Below are 16,661 nucleotides of genomic sequence, written 5' to 3'. Positions count from 1 at the left end.
TTTTTTGGCTTTCTCTTCACCATTTCTTGTCAAATCGTGTCCTACCTGGAATGCACCTCCTTATAATTTTATTTAAAAAAAAAAAAAATCAGTAGAGAGAGGTGATACTATTCTTTCTATTTTCTTCTTCTATTGATAATTTCTTTTCAGCTCATCGTGGAGTACGCCTCGGCATAATTCACGTGAACTTTTTAGGCAAGATTCTAGAATGTTTCACTGAGAATTGTTACTATGCAGTGACATGGAGATATGTTTTATACATTAATTTATATGGGTCATAACAATTAATGAGCCCTATAGCTAGAATGTTTCCCTTCAAGAGTTTCACAGCCAATTAGCAGTCTTGGACTCATGGTGCTACCAGCTACGACCCAAATTTGTGTGAAGGCTGTGCAACTATACTATTACGCAATCGTTTCATACGAATATCACAATTTGCCAATTTGTGTAATTGTTAGCATTCAACTAAAATTGGTAAGTTGCACAAGTTTGCAGTCAACAGAAAATATCACCTACTCACAATTTTACAAGTCAAAAAGTTATGAATACATTAAAGGCGTAAATACACTTTTAGTCTCTATATTTTGACGTTTTTTCATTTTAGTCTCTACATTTTATTTTTACCACTTTTAGTTCCTAAACCAATTAATACGTGTTATTTTAGTCCTTTCCGTCAGTCAACCGAAGAAAATTGCTGAGATGGTTGCCGGAGGAATTAAAATATTATAAAAAATGCCACGTCATTATGACATATCACCATATAAATTTAAAAAATATATATTAATTTCAACAAAATTAAAAAACATAAAAAGAAAATTTAAAACATAAAAATGTGTACCCAGGCGAGAATATCACATTTTCTTCACAAAAATCAAAACCTAAAACAGGTGTTGGAGCGGCGGTGATGGAGAGTTTTGTGGGGACGATTATGAAGGCGAGATCATCGTGGTGAAGGAGAGTTCTGTGGGGACGATTACGGAGGCGAGATCATTGTGGTCAAGGGGCTGAGGATTGCTAATCGGATTTTGGTGGGTTTGCTTGGTGGGTTTGGGGCTGGGGATTGTGGTGGATCGACGTGGTGGGCCGTGGGTTTCTAGCGGTGGAGATCGGTGAGTTCTTGTGGGTTTTAGGTGATGGAGATCGGTGCATTCTTGTAGGTTTCTGACGGTGGAGATCGGTTGGGTTTCTGGGTTTCTAGATCGGTGTGTATTGGTGGTGGGTTGTGGGTGATGGGTTTTGGCGTGGATCGGCATGGTGGTGTTGGTTGTGGGTGATGGGTTTGCCTCTTGAGTCCCTGTTTGGTTCAAGCTACAAGAAACAGAGATATCACATTCTTCTTCTTCTTCTTCTTCTTCTTTATTCTATGGTTTATTCACTTTCTTCTTCTTCTTTTTTTTCTCTTCGGTTTGGGGATTTAGATTTGGTTGTTAAGATCTGATGCTGGATTTTGATTTCAAATGTATTTGGATTATGTGAATCAATGGGTATGGTGGATTTTGGTTTGAAATTTTCTTAGATTTTGTTGTTTGCATTGCTGTGGGTGTAAATTTATGATTTGGGGTTTACTTCAATATATCTGATATGGTGTTATAATAATTTCCATAGAAGAAAAGTGAAATGAGATCTAGTTCAGCAAAAAAGAGCAACAGACGGAAAACTCTCCTTTCCACTTTTAGTTTTTAATTCTTTGAGTATTGTTCTTGTTATCTGGGTTTGTGTTCTTATGCACTGGGTTTATATTCTTGTGTTCTTATGATCTGGGTTCATGTTCTTGTGTTCCTGTGATATGGATCATCTTCTTAGTTATTTTTATTCAAATATGATGTATTTTTATGTTTTAAATTTTCTTTTTATGTTTTTTAATTTTGTTGAAATTAATATATATATTTTAAATTTATATGCTGATATGTCATGGTAATGTGACATTTTTTATAATATTTTAATTCCTTCGCCAGCCACTTCAGCAATTTCCGTCGGTTGGCTAACGGAAAGGACTAAAATAACACGCATTAATTGGTTTAGGGACTAAAAGTGGTAAAAATAAAATGTAGGAACTAAAATGAAAAAACGTCAAAATATAAGGACTAAAAGTACATTTACGTCTACATTGAATCTATCTCTAGAATTATTTGAAGGTTGTGTCTCACAATGATAAATCTGGCGGTTAGGTTGAGAGGTCATAGTTCTGGGAGAGTTATTGCACCACTAGATGTGACAGCACTTCCTGTGCTACTAAGATGCAGCTATCAATGAAAGTAACTGTGCTTAAGCCAAAATAAAAATATCATTAAAAGGGGCCATTGTTATGACCTATTTGGGGGAAAAAAAAAAGAGGCCATTTGGGACATTTAGGGTCTGTTTAGTCTTTAAGTTCAAACTCACATTTTTACATTTTAAACAATATTACACACATTTTTTCACTCACACGTATTTCAAAAAACTACAAAAATTCCATCTTAAACTACTCTACCAAACACCCTCTTAATTACGATTTCTAGAACATGTTTTCCATACCAGAATAAGACACAACATTGCCTTCAAATATAATAAAGACACAGCATCACTGGTTCTTTTTCAAATTTGGGTGAGATGTCCTGATCCTAGACATGATTGCGGTAATTGATAAAGCACCAGAATCTTATTCTGAATTACTGACATGGAGAGAGCTTGAGCTGTAGTATTGGGGGCCTGAGTCAACAATAAAACTGCAACATCTCTACATTACTAAAGGACTGCTTGTATAATTTGTAAACACACAAGACAAGAGCACAAATGGCATATACTGAATTACAACAGTTGGGTTGCAACATGGATGAGTTACTCTCCAGTGACATTGAAGCAAAAATGTCAAGTTCTCGTGGTAGACTAGGCGGTTGGATCACATTTCCCTTCATAATATAGGTCTTTCTCTGAGCTATACAATCATGTTGTGCTGATGTGTGTGTGTATATATATATATATGCACTATTTCTTTCAAACGCCACTATGTAGCTGCCTAGCTTGCACCCAATTACATGGGTGCCTTTTGCCTGGACCGGGATTGGTTACTGGGTTAAGTCTTGGTGCTGATGGATGGCTGATTAACCTGATTGTATATCTCATTGAGGAATTCAATGTGAAGAGCATTGATACTGCTCAGATTTCAAATGTGGTCAACGGTTGCACCAGTCTGCTTCCAGTTATCGGGGCAATTATTTGACTCTTTTTTAGGCTCCTTCTCTGTCATATTGATTTCTTCTGTTGTCCCTTTGCTGGTACTAGTCTTGATTTGTTACTACATGCACACTATTTTTTCTGCTCATTCTTTATCTGCGTTTTTAAGTTCATTAGCATTTATTATCTATGTCACTATGATAGGCTTATTAACTTGATTGTGGTGCAATTTAGCTCATAATTATGGGGTGGCAAATGGCTTGCAGAAAATAGATCAATAATGCTTAAGAATTAAATGAGTTCACTAATGCTTAATTTACTTCTCAATGAATTCTTCTACAAACACAACAACATCTCATAATATTTTCACAAGTTGAGGTGTTAGTCTACTATAAGTTCAAATAAAAAAAAAAAAAAAATATAACTAGATTCACAACAACTCAAAACAAATTTGCTGTGAAAATATTATGAAATTTTGTTATGTTTATAGGCTTTCTGCTTCTCAGGTTAAGAAGGAAGAGGAGTAAATTGTTCCTTGTCTGATGATAAGATTTTTATTTAGTGGTAAAAAACATGCATGAATAACCGGAGGCGTTTGAAAGAAATTTTGCCTCTACTATTAGCCACCACTCATGAAATAATTGTCGGTCAAAGCTTTGTGAGTGGCTTCACATTACCCCTATAGATGTCACTGTTTCAAATCTCAATAATTTTCTTAGGTTATTTGTCATTATTATGATTATGTTGTCCATATGTTTTGGATTGAATCATGGCTTGAATCAAACGTTTCAATTTACCCTGATTTAAGACATAATCAAAACTTTTAATTAGGTCAGCATTTTCCTAATTAGCTAGATTCTTTGTACATTGTATATGCACTCTCGTACGTCCTTAATTTACACAGACAAAGACAAACTGAATTTAGAGATTTTCATATTCAAGTATTGTTCTTGTTTTTCCCTCTTTTACTTTTCATAGTATGAGGGCCTTGATTTTGTGGCCTTGCTCTTTCTGTTACTGTGCTGTTACAGCCCTAGTCAGTCTTATTTAGCTAAAACTAAGCATAGGAATCGATTTTTCATTAGCGAATTAATCCAGCACAAGTCTCTGCCGGCCATGTCACATACCATACCTCCACACGCCAGTGACGCCACGGACACATTTCATGCATTGGTAATGCATGACCACTTGCTTAACGTGCTCTACGGGAGGACTTTAAGCCCACACAAGCCTAAATCTTTTGCATCGTACCACTCTTCTCTAGATGCAGTAGTCATAGAACTTATTTATAAGGAAACCTATTATTCCACTACGCATCTGTGATCTCTTGATGATGCCACGGTTGCTTCTTCTCTTAGTTCACCAAAATCTTCCTTAGGGTGCCCAAATTATCAGTAGAATTAGAAGAACCAGTTTATTTGCTCCAAATCTTCCTTGGTGACACTATAGTCTTGATTGTTACTTGGTTATGAATGTCGCAAGCTAGTCCAAGAACCTGCAATTTACGGCTCCCTACCACCAAAAACAGCTGCTGTTGCTACATCTTCTCCTTCTAACTATGACTCTTCTGATGATGATTCATCTCAACTTATTACACTTCTTGCAGATGACATCGAAACCTTAGTTCAAGTTTTGTCTTGCTCTTTTGCTACCTTGTCTATCACTTCAAGTAAATTTACTTTCTCTTAATAAGTTTGCATATCCCAACCTTGTTATCTATATATCTGATGAGTAGGATCAAAATTTTTTTTTTTCTCCTAATTTATTTGTTCATGGCACACCTTGTTCCCAAGTTGTCTCTAAATCTTCTCTTAGTTGGCCAACTTTGAGAACTCAATCTTGAGCTCCATTTTTTTAGTTGAGGTTGTGATGTGCATGATCCATGGACGGGTCGGTTACTTGAGATATCAGACAAGTTGTAAGGTTAGACATCAATTTGAGCTGTCTTCCCTGTAGGTTCATTCCCACTTGTCTGCCTCTACTATTGCTCTCACTATTGCCTCCAGCTTATAGTATTCTCATTTGGGTAGTGCATTTATTCCTCACCTTCAGTTTTTAGCATCTTATGGTCATCTAGGTTCGATATTCTTTCAAAATTTGATTGTATCCCATGTTGTCTTTGGCAAACAAACACATTCAACTTTGAATAAAAGTGATTCTAAGGGTGGATCATGCTATTTTATTATATTTGTTGATGATACTTGCGTTATACTTAGTTGTATCTTTTACAGCATCTGTGTGAACTCATTTGCATTCAAAATGTTTTAAACACAATTTGCTTGGATCATAAATATTTTTGTTCAAACAATGCCATGAAAGATAACAACAAAACTTTCATTAATTTTTTGAACAAAAATGGCAAACTTTTCCACCGTTCTTGTCACCTACACCTCCAAATAGAATGGACATTCAAAATGAAAACACTGGCATATATATTTGAGATAGTGTACAAGCCCTTCTCATCTTTGGTTTTATTACTGATTGACTTTAAGGTGATGTTGCTCTTACTGTTGTTACATTATTAGTTGCATTCCCTTACTACTGTTCATAGAAAAACCCCGTTTGCAATTGTAAATGGTAGAGTTCTTGACTATTTTTCTCACCCTTCCTCCACACGTACGGAAGTACCAATCTTGAGCCTCGTTTTTGATTATATTGTTCTTGATTATGGCATTACTCAGAAGGGATATCATTATCATGAGCCCAAAACCAAACTTCTTTGTGTCGATTGTCTTATGGAGTTTTGGGATTTCATGCTTTTCCGCGACTTCCTTCAATTTGACACTAATATTCACTAATCCTTCTATTGCATTCTTTCCTGAGTGTTCATATGACATTGTTAGGGATGCCAGCTTCGTAGGTGGTCCTTCTTTAGCCACTCCTAGCGTATCTAATTTCTCCTCCTCTAGTGCTAGCCACCACTCTCATTAGGGTTTCTCTCTACAACAAACATGTATTCTAACTATTGGAATAAATGTGGCTGGCCCCTTAAGGGGTTTTATATAGGTAACTTGAGTTGAGACTGAAAAATTAAAGCTGAGCTTCATTGGGTCTTGGGCTACGGCTATCACATAATCAGCCTAAAGTTAACATTAATTATATTTTATTACACTATAAAAATATAATTACACTCTAGGTTCTATTTAATTACACGAGGAATTCATTGACGTAAAATTGTATTAAACTTTCAACTCCTCCTTGAAATTATATTTAGTGAAATAAAGTTGGGTTATTGCCACTTTGTTGGCACTGTATCTTAGGTCATTGAATCCCAAATTTAATCTTTTAATTATTTTTATATTTTTCTAGAATTAAGTTCCATCGAATATAAATTTTAGTAACTCATCACTTAAATGATCAGGCCTAATACTCTAAATAATCAATTCCCATTTAATCTATCTTAATGGGATATTTTTGGTTTTTTTTTTTGGTTGAAATTATGAATTATGTCTTGAGGAATAGTGTTCTCAATACACTACATGTGATTACTCTGATGTAGACTGTATTAGTGATCTCATAGATTTCCCACTATTGGCAATTATTTCTTGGTTGAAACTTCTCTCATTTCCTGGACAAAGTAAGAAATAATCTATTATCGCCCATTCCAGCATAGATGCAAAGTATTGAGCTCTTGTAGACACTCTTTCAGGATTTCTATGCCTTGGATGACTCTTAACTGATATGGGGTGCCCCTCAAACCTCTAATTCTTCTATCAACTATGACAATTGGAGTGATATCCACATTGCTCACAACCATATTTTTCATGAAAATACCACATATTGAGATAATTGCCATTTTATCAGTCATCATCTTCCATAGGGTAGCCTTTATTTGTAATTTGTTTCATCTTAAGATCAACTTGCTAATGTGTCTAACAAATCTCATTTATCTACCATATTTGGGAACTTATTTTCAAACTCAAATTGGCCATTTTAGGGTTACATTGAGTTTGAATAAAGGGGTGGGGAAGTATTATAGCATATCTATATGTAGATGGGATATGATTAAGCAGGGTAGTTGATGGAAGCTCTCACTTAGGCAAGTTACTCTAGCAAACACTTGCCTATGAAGAGCATGACAACTCTTGAAAGAGTGGCAATGAGCACCCCAATGGTAAAGTTAGTGAGTATGGAAGAGAAAAGCTTTCTAACAATAATTTTTTGATGGCAAGAATTTCATACCTTCCTATTGATGTAAAAAATAGGTATGTATACCCGCAATTAGCATGCTTCTAGATTTCCTATCCCATCATTACCTACCCTTAATGCTTTTGGCAAATGTGACATGATTCTACTTGTCTAGTTGGGTTGGGATGTGTTTCTAGATGGTGATTGAGACTCTCGTTAGGGGGACATGTCACATCACATATAATGCTAAGTGGATGGTTGTGTAAGCAATAAATATGATTGAGATATGATTGAGACTACTTTGACCTTTCGGTTTGCCTTTCGAGCGATTTTTTTTTTTTTAAATTGGCCCATCTAATGAGGTAGTAAGATCGGTGCATGGCCCTAGTTCATTTTGACCGCGTAATTCTCTTTCTGCCCTCATATGTTTTCTAATCCCCCTCACTATCAATATTATGATGTCCATATGTTTAGGGTTATTATGATTTGAATAAAAGAAATATCAATTATCCTTGATATAAGATAGAATCATGGCTCCAAGATCATCACTTTCCCTTGTTATTCTCTTTGTATGGTATACATAGAAAATGAAATATTGAATATAGAAAATTTCATATTGTAGAACTCTTGTTGTTCTTTTCTATTTTATTTCTCAACTTCATTTGTTTTCTGTTGATAGATTAGTTTGGAATTTGAAATGAAGATTTGGAATTCTATAATCTGTTTGGCTGGAATAGTTGTTTTAGGATTATATTATGTTACTTGATAATCTATGGAGAGAGAGAGAGAGAGAGAGAGAGAGAGAGAGAGAGAGAGAGAGAGAGAGAGAGAGAGAGAGAGAGGTGAAGCACTTGATACATAATCTTCAAAGTGATCAAGTAAGTTATCATTTTCTAAAATTTTTAATCTCCATTTACTCTTGCAGGGCACAGGTTTTTAGCCTTAATTGCATTGTTCGACTCCTTGAAGCCTCAACTATGTGAAACTGGATCAAGCTTATGCAGAATCACATCAAAAGTCCAATACTTAGTCCTATATGTAGGTATAGCTCTAGCATTTTCATGCGGGATACGGAAGCATTAACAAGCATAACACGTCTACTTCTAGAGAGCAAGAAACAAAATACGTTTGCTTTTGAAAATAATCTCGAATGCAGGAGGTTTCCTTGAATCCACCAAGGTCCTTGAATTCACAAGGAGAAAGGGGAGTAGAATCCACCAAAAATAATAAACAAAAGTCTGAATGTTTATTAATACTAATAAGACTGAAAAAAAACGTTTACAGATTTAAAGGTCTATTTGAGGGCATCGTAAAACTTGACAAATAAGAAAATATATTCTAAAATAAGTCCTAATTAATACCTAACCATGATAGGAACCAAATTTGACCTAAAAAGTATTAAAAACACCTAAAAATAAGGAAATAATAAACCTAAACCTAAAATAATGGAAATTACAAATCACATACCAAAATTAGTAAATTACAAAATTTAAATAATAGCTCTTTTCCTACATTAGACCTCTCCACTTGAAACAAACTAGTCCTTGAGTTCATACTTGAAATTTGAAATCTTCCCTTCCAAATAAACAAATACTTTGAATGCTTAAGTCTATTGATCTTCTTTCCATCTTGAAACTCATCAATGGAATAAACAAATCAACTTGAATTTCTTTTTCCTTGGTCTTCATGTAATTGTAGAGATTTACCAAATAAGAACTGACAATTGAATCAATTCTATCAATCCCAATAAAATCAATAAACTTCAGTATATCACTTACCACCAAAATAAGAGGGTCTTGAGATTGACAATCATATGATTTGATTTCATTGAGATCCTTGAAACTTTCCTCTTTAATTTCTTCCTCAATGGTCTCTACCATCTCGACTTCAAGATTTTTCTCTATAATAGGATCTTCATTATTCTCTTCCACAAGAATCTTGATTTTAAGGTCTTCTTCCATAACAAGGCCTTCATTAATTTCTTCAAAAATCTCTATATTTTTTTCTTTGACTTCTATATAACCTTCAAGGACAATATTTTCTTTAACATGCAATTCTTCCTTTAATGGTGGAATATTTTGCACTTCAAAATAATTCAAGTATGAACTTCTTGGCTAGTAATAATATTGTTTTGTATACAACAAAAGTTCTTCACAGTCCAAAGGATAAAGTTGATAGCAAGCATCTTTTTCATCTTTGGCCATGAATCAATTTTGTCTTTACCTTGTCTAATCCTATTAGACCGTATTCGTTCCCACCAATGTAAGGCATACCCGTTAAGTTTATACAAAGTATGTTTAACTTTTTTCTCATAACAAATATTCTCAAAGTCAAATAAATCCACTAGATCAAGTAACCATCAAGAAAACTAGGGATGACAATTTATATCTGACCGGCGAATACTCGGCCCGGCTCGACCCTAATGGGTTGGATTTTACCTGGCCCGATAAATTATAGGGTCGAGTATGGGTTTAAAAAAAAAACCAAAGCAAGTTTGGGTCGGGTATGGGTTTTTGCAAAAACCTGGCCCGAACCTGGACCTGGACCTGACCCGTTTATATATATAAGTGAAAAATACTAAAATACCCCCATATATATATATATAAGTTTTAAAAAAACCCTAATCCCATACCCATTTTACACAATCAGTTTACTCTGACTCTGTAACGCCCCAAAATCATAAGCAATAAAATTCTATTTAATCCAAAAAATCCATAATAATATTAAATAAAAGAATCTAGCAACCTAAAGATTTCATCACAAATGTCAGAGCTCGTATGGGTTTTTGCAAAAACCCAGCCTGAACCTAGACTCGGACTTGACCCGTTTATATATATAAGTGAAAAATACTAAAATACCCCCATATATATATATATATATATATAAGTTTTAAAAAAACCCTAATCCCATACCCATTTTACACAATCAGTTTACTCTGACTCTGTAACGCCCCAAAATCATAAGCAATAAAATTCTATTTAATTCGAAAAATCCATAATAATATTAAATAAAAGAATCCAGCAACCTAAAGATTTCATCACAAATGTCAAAGCTCTAAATCCACCAAAAATTAAAAACATCCTCAAAATAATTCTCCAGTACAATGTTTAATACCATAAAAATAAAAATAAGTCCCACAAATACTTCGTAACTGTTGACTCCTAGTAATCTCTACTCCAATAATCCCTCTAATGCATCTGTAATGGGAAATAAAGGGGGGTGAGATAACTAAATAAGTGGAAATCACTAACATTGGGGTGTGGGAACAATCTTAAAAAAAATAATTCTTACAAACAATTTATTACTCATGCCTCATCAATATTTTATCATCAAATATTTCATATAAAAGAAATAATAATCTTTATATGGTGAGCCATCATAGTGTGTATATATATATCAATACCATCACAAACACAATTTCCTAGGCTTTACTCGTGGTCAACGTTTACGCCCCGTTGACAAGGTTGTGCTATCTCCTTTTTGGAACTAGAACCTCATTTTCATTCCCTTTCTTAAGGATAGTTCCTTTGGAACCTAAAGATGCACTCCCTTGCTAAGGAGCTTCCTTTTTGGATCCTCAATAGTATACTCCCTTGTTGAGAAGCTACCAAATGTGCACTGTCCCCTTTTCTAAGACCGTCCCTTGCTAAGGACTAGCTGCAGTATGATTGTCCCTTGCTAAGGACTAACACAATACTGAGCTTTTTAACCACGACTTTCCATAGGTTTTCAAAATATATTTAAGATACTCACATAAATAATTCATTCATAATTATCAAAATATGAATATATATTCACACATACAAGTTTAAATAAATTTAGATTGTCCCACATGTTTTTCATAAAATGAATATTCAACGTACACATCAAGCATTTATAAAGTATCAATTTATATATAATATCAACATATATATTTAATATAGAATAGTTTAATAATCAAACACTGTTTTGGAAAAGCCCTCAAAATTAGCAAACACCACTTACCTCTTAGTTGCTCAATAAAGGAAATCAACCTCCCTTGAATCACAATAGATCAGTAGAATTAGAACCTAGCAACACCAAAGATAGGTCTATCAATACACAATTTCCTTCTCAAAAACCTATTCTTACGCTTAAACAATTTTATCCTAGACAATACTAATATATCCAAAAATTTTCATTTATTCACTTAAAAAATATTGCTGCCAAAACTTTTTTTTTTTTTTTTTCATTCATATAATCATGGATATTCAAGACTTCAAAATGACCGAATAAGGGAAATCTCATTAATCTACAATTCACATCCTTTCTTGTCATGTAGCAATATCCATCACTCCTATTCTAATATAATAATAATCATAGGACATCCTTTCCCATGATATAAGGATGAATGGGGGTTGATGAGATCAGAACGTATGCCTAAAAGTCCTTTTTCCTTTAATATATTAATAGGTTAGATTTTATGAAGTCATGCCTATTGTCCTATTAGCTACTAAAGCAATTTCAAGCACTATTCCTCCCTGAAAACGTGGGATGATTCTCTAGCCATATATTACATATCTCAATTCATCTAATAAATAACTCATAACTCTTGATGCCGCAAGACATGAAGGACGTTGCTGGGTATAAATTGGACAATGATAAGAGTGTAGGTGCATGACATATGGTGGAGGAATTAACAAGGCTATATACAATTTTAAAATAACCATAGAGTAGGCCTATTATTCTATCAGGTACACTAGTAAGAGATGCCTCCTATAAGAGTGGGAACAAACCATACTTGTAGACTCCAATCTCACGGCCACAGTGAAGAAAAGCAAAGCTCAACAGTCGGCTGAAGCAAAAGGATGCCCCATCAGCAAAATACATGTGTGACTAAAGAGAAAGAAAGCTAGGGTTTTATTTATTTATTTATTTATTTTATAAGGCTTAACAAGGCCCACATATATATATATATACTTATGTCACCTCACTTGGGCTTCATATTCCAAAGTATATATCTCACTTTTAATATCTTAGTCCCTAATCAATTTAATCCATTTAATTGTAGGCATTTTTTATTTATTTAATAATTTAAGTATAATAATTAAATTGGTATAAAAAAAAAAAACGGGGTGTTACAAACTCAGCCGCCTCCCTACTCTCTTCTCCTCTCCCACTTTTCACTCAGTCACTCCCTCTCACTCACCCCCAACCTCTGATCTGTCATCGTTAGCTTGAACATCTGTCACCACTGGTCTTATTAGCTTGAAGCCCTTCACCGCCAACCATTACTTGCACCTTCAGCCGCCTTGCTTCCTCCATGTTTCTCCACTAGACCACCTCGTTTTCTATCATTTTTTTTTGGGTTCATTTCATTATTTTTTTTTCCTGGGTTCATTTCGTCTATATTATGTGAGTTGTTTGTGTTTGTGTTAGGATTTGTGTTTGTGATTTTGAAAGGGAAAATCATAAATTTGAAATTTTTGTTTGTGTTTGTGTTTGTGATTTTGAATGGGAAAATCATAAATCTAAATTCGTGTTTGTGATTTTGAATGGGAAAATTATAAATTTGAAATTTTTGTGTTTTTGTTTGTGTTAGGATTTGTGTTTGTTTTTGTGACTTTGAAAGAGAAAATCATAAATCTTTGGTCATTGTTCATCCATGATTTCCTGATGCGTCTTTTTATTTTTCAATTTCATTCTTTGATTTTCTCTACTGATCAAAGAGTAAAAAAAAAAAAAAATCAAGGCTTGAATCTGGGCAAACATAAGAATCTAGCAAACACATCTTCAAAAATAATGATTCTAGCCAAACATTTTTTTTTTTATTTTTAATTATTGGGCCATGGTAGTATTGTTTAGGCTTTAGGAATTTTTTTTTTTTTGGGATTGGGCCATGGTTGAGGCCCAAATCGTGGCATGGCTGGCGAGGCCCGTGGGTGCTCGACGGGCTGGGTTTGGAGTTAAGAAAAAAATCCGTTTAATAAACGGGCCGGGTTCAGGTTTTCGGGCAGAGCTGTGGGTCGGGTCCGGTTATGAAAAAACCTGACTCGAACTTGACCTGTTGCCATTCCTAAAGAAAACTTCTTTATAAAAATAACTATTATTATTCTATAAGGCCAATATCAAATTTTCTTACTAATAGGTTGCTCGTGAGTTACATTTCCGCGGTAGTTATCCCTATTGTTTTCATGTTCCAACGATGGCATCCTAGCAAAGATATTTGTTAGTGCTAGTTGTACGTCATGTAATATTTGCTAAGTTTTTTGTCATTGGAATTGCTACCTTCTTATACGTTAGCAATAACCAGACTAGGATAAGTAAAGGTTCTGATACCAACTGATGCGAGATGCAGCAGCGTCAAGAAGTCGAACACGTCTACTTTTAGAAAACAAGAAACAAAATACATTTATTTTGTAAAATAACCTTGAATCCAGGAGAGTTCTTGAATCCATAAGAAGAAAGGGGTCTATAATCCATCTGAAAATAATGAACAAAGGTTTGAATATTTATTAATATCAATAATATTGAAAAAAAATGATTATAAACTTAAAGGCCTATTTAAGAGCTCCGTAAAACTTGATGGACACGAAAATATATTCTAAAATAAGTCCTTTTTAATTACTAACTATAATAGTAACCAAATTTGACTTAAAAATATTAAAAGTACATAAAAATAAGGAAATAATAAACTTAAACCTTAAATAACGAAAATTATATAGAAATTAAATAATTACAAAAATTAAATTATAACTTTTGTCCTACATCACATCTATAGGGGTGGCAGGAACATGCTATACAGTGGCAACAATGGGGGCAAACCAATTTGATAAACCTGAGGACCAAGGAATTTTCTTCAACCGGTACTTCTTCGCTGTCTACATTACTGCTTTAATAAGTGCCACAGCCATTGTCTATATTGAGGATAGCTTAAGTTGGGGATTGGGGTTTGGGTTATGTGCTGTTGCTATCATAATTGGGTTAGCCATGTTCTTTCTTGGAAAGCGTTTTTATTGTCATGAAAATCCGCAAGGGAGCCCGTTCACAGATTTAGCAAGCGTTCTTGTTGCTGCTATTCGGAAGAGGAAAGTCCTACTCTCATCCAAAAGTGAGGATTACTACCACAGGTGTGATGGAATGGCAATGAAAGCAGCTGCAATGCCTAGAAAGAGTTTAGGCATGGGATAAGTCAATTCAATTTTTTAATCTTGTGATAATCATTATGGAAGATGATTCAAAGGAAAAAACTGAAGCAACTAACATGATGCACTCTTCTTATAAACTCATTACTATCATACAGTTCTTGTTCCAGTTTAGTAATTTCAAGCATCTCTTAAAATTTTATTAAAATTAAGTGTAACGCGGCTAACGCCCCAGTCAAAAGGAAAAAAAAAAAAGCCAGATTTTTTTTTTGGGTGTCCCACGTGCCCACCTACCCCTCTATCCCCCCACCACTCATTCTCACAAATATCACTCACTCTGTTTGGCTGGCAATCCCTCATTTCCTCGATTTTTTTTTAAAAATAACTATAAAATCCAAACTATATCATTAGTAAGCGAAGGTTTGAAACAAATTTGGTTTCTAACAAATTGAGTCCAGAGAACTCGATTTTGGGCTTATAAATTGAGTATAATATACTCGATTTCTTTATCGTGACACCAGCTGAAGTGGACAGTGAGTCCACGTAGACCTGGAACTCGAGTCCATTGGACTCGGATTAGGAACTCGAGTCCATTGGACTTGATTTCGTTTGAGCACTCCACGTGTCCCAAATCAGTCAAACCCACATCCCAGATAACTTTCCCAAATCCCTTAATTTCAAACACTCTCACATCGTCTCTCTCAGTCTCTCAGTCTCACTCTCAAAATGCCCACACAAACACACCGTCTCTCTCAGTCACACCGCCTCTCTCAGTCAAAACACCCACTCTCACTCTCAAAACACCCACTGAAACCCATACAAACTCGAGTCCATTGCTAGTGGCGTTTGAGGAAACGCTAGTCTACGTTCCGATGCTACCTGGTCTCACCAAGTCCTACCAGATCACTCCGGCTCGCCTCCGCCTCTCCTACGAGGACATCTGGCTCCAATCCTCTGATGGCGTCCGCCTCCATGCCTAGTTCATCAAGCTCTTCCTCGACTGTCGAGGTCACCTCTCCCAGTCCTTTTCTTTTGGTCTTTGTTTTAGAGTCTTAGGGTTTGAATTTCGAATTTCGTGCAAGTGAGTTTTTTGAATTTGAAGGAATTTAAGAGGATTTTTTTTTTTGCCTTATTTTTTTTTGTTTGAAGAGTTAGGTCGCTGTTTCACTGAATTAGGGTTTTGTTGTTGTTAGGTTATAGGAATTTAGTGTTTAGAGTCGTTGAATTCGAGTTGGAGTGTGTTAGGTTTTTGTTGTTATAGTTGTTTAGGGTTTGGGTTTAATGCTTGTACCTTTACTTAACAGTGGAAGATGAGAATTGATGAGCGCAAATGGGAGCCCCTTTACTTACAAGCTTGTCTTAATTTTTAGACTAGGTAGAATTTTTAATTTTCGCATTTCATTCGAATTGATTTTTTTGAATTTGAAATGATTTTGTTATATATATATATATATATATATATATATATATATATCAGTTTGAAACTTGAAATTAATGTACTTATCCTCATGCCCAGGAGGCTTCTTAGCAAATTCTTCTAATACCTTAAAATGCCTTACCTGTACTGTGTTCTTGGATCCATAGCAAATTTTAATGCTGAAGGAAAAAATGCTTTCTATAAAACTCTGATGATGCATAAAACAATAAGTAATCATGCATGCTGTTTTTAGTTTTTTTGTACTATTATCATTTATAATTGGAATGGACAATAACCATTGCTGAATAGTTCATTGATAAGATTGTTGTAATATTGTAGACCCTTTGGATTGACATGTCCTCTTCCATCTGAAACATTAGAAAATAAGCAGCTTAAGTATGAGAAAAAGTACTAAATCATTTCTTGTTTGGTTAATGAAAGAAATTTGTAATCATACTTGGAATAAGTCTTGACCATGAGATAGTAAATCTATAGGCCTCTGAACCTGTGTCCACCATGAGCTGGACATCATCCTGCAAGTGTGTGATAAACTTTATCATACACAGACCACACTCCTATAGTCATATTACTAGATGGTTAAAATTAAATGAGCATATAATTAGTTGGTTTTGTCATGGGTCGTATAATTAGTATCGATCAGGCAGAGCACAACCAATCAAGGAATGAACAATTGTCATGCAGAACACTTTCATTTTGTTATAATTATGGTTTATCCTTTTTTTTTTTGCTGAATAAATACTTTATTGCTAAAAAAACTCCACCCAAAACAGGGAGAAACAAAAAGATCGGGCTGGATCCATCTCTAACAAAAGCTTGAGATACATGAGAAGGCAGATTGA

General features: G+C 34.6%; 1 pseudogene; it reads left to right on the top strand.

Moving 5' to 3' along the window:
* Positions 1–2,808: 2,808 nt before the first annotated feature.
* The window catches only part of LOC142606020 (protein NRT1/ PTR FAMILY 2.7-like), a 58,650-nt pseudogene continuing 44,797 nt past the window's right edge, over positions 2,809–16,661 (top strand).

This window comes from Castanea sativa, chromosome 8 (genome assembly GCF_040712315.1).
Source record: "Castanea sativa cultivar Marrone di Chiusa Pesio chromosome 8, ASM4071231v1".
Lineage (NCBI taxonomy): Eukaryota > Viridiplantae > Streptophyta > Magnoliopsida > Fagales > Fagaceae > Castanea > Castanea sativa.
The sequence above is the reverse complement of the archived record's forward strand: the minus strand, read 5'-3'. Positions and strand labels throughout refer to the sequence as shown.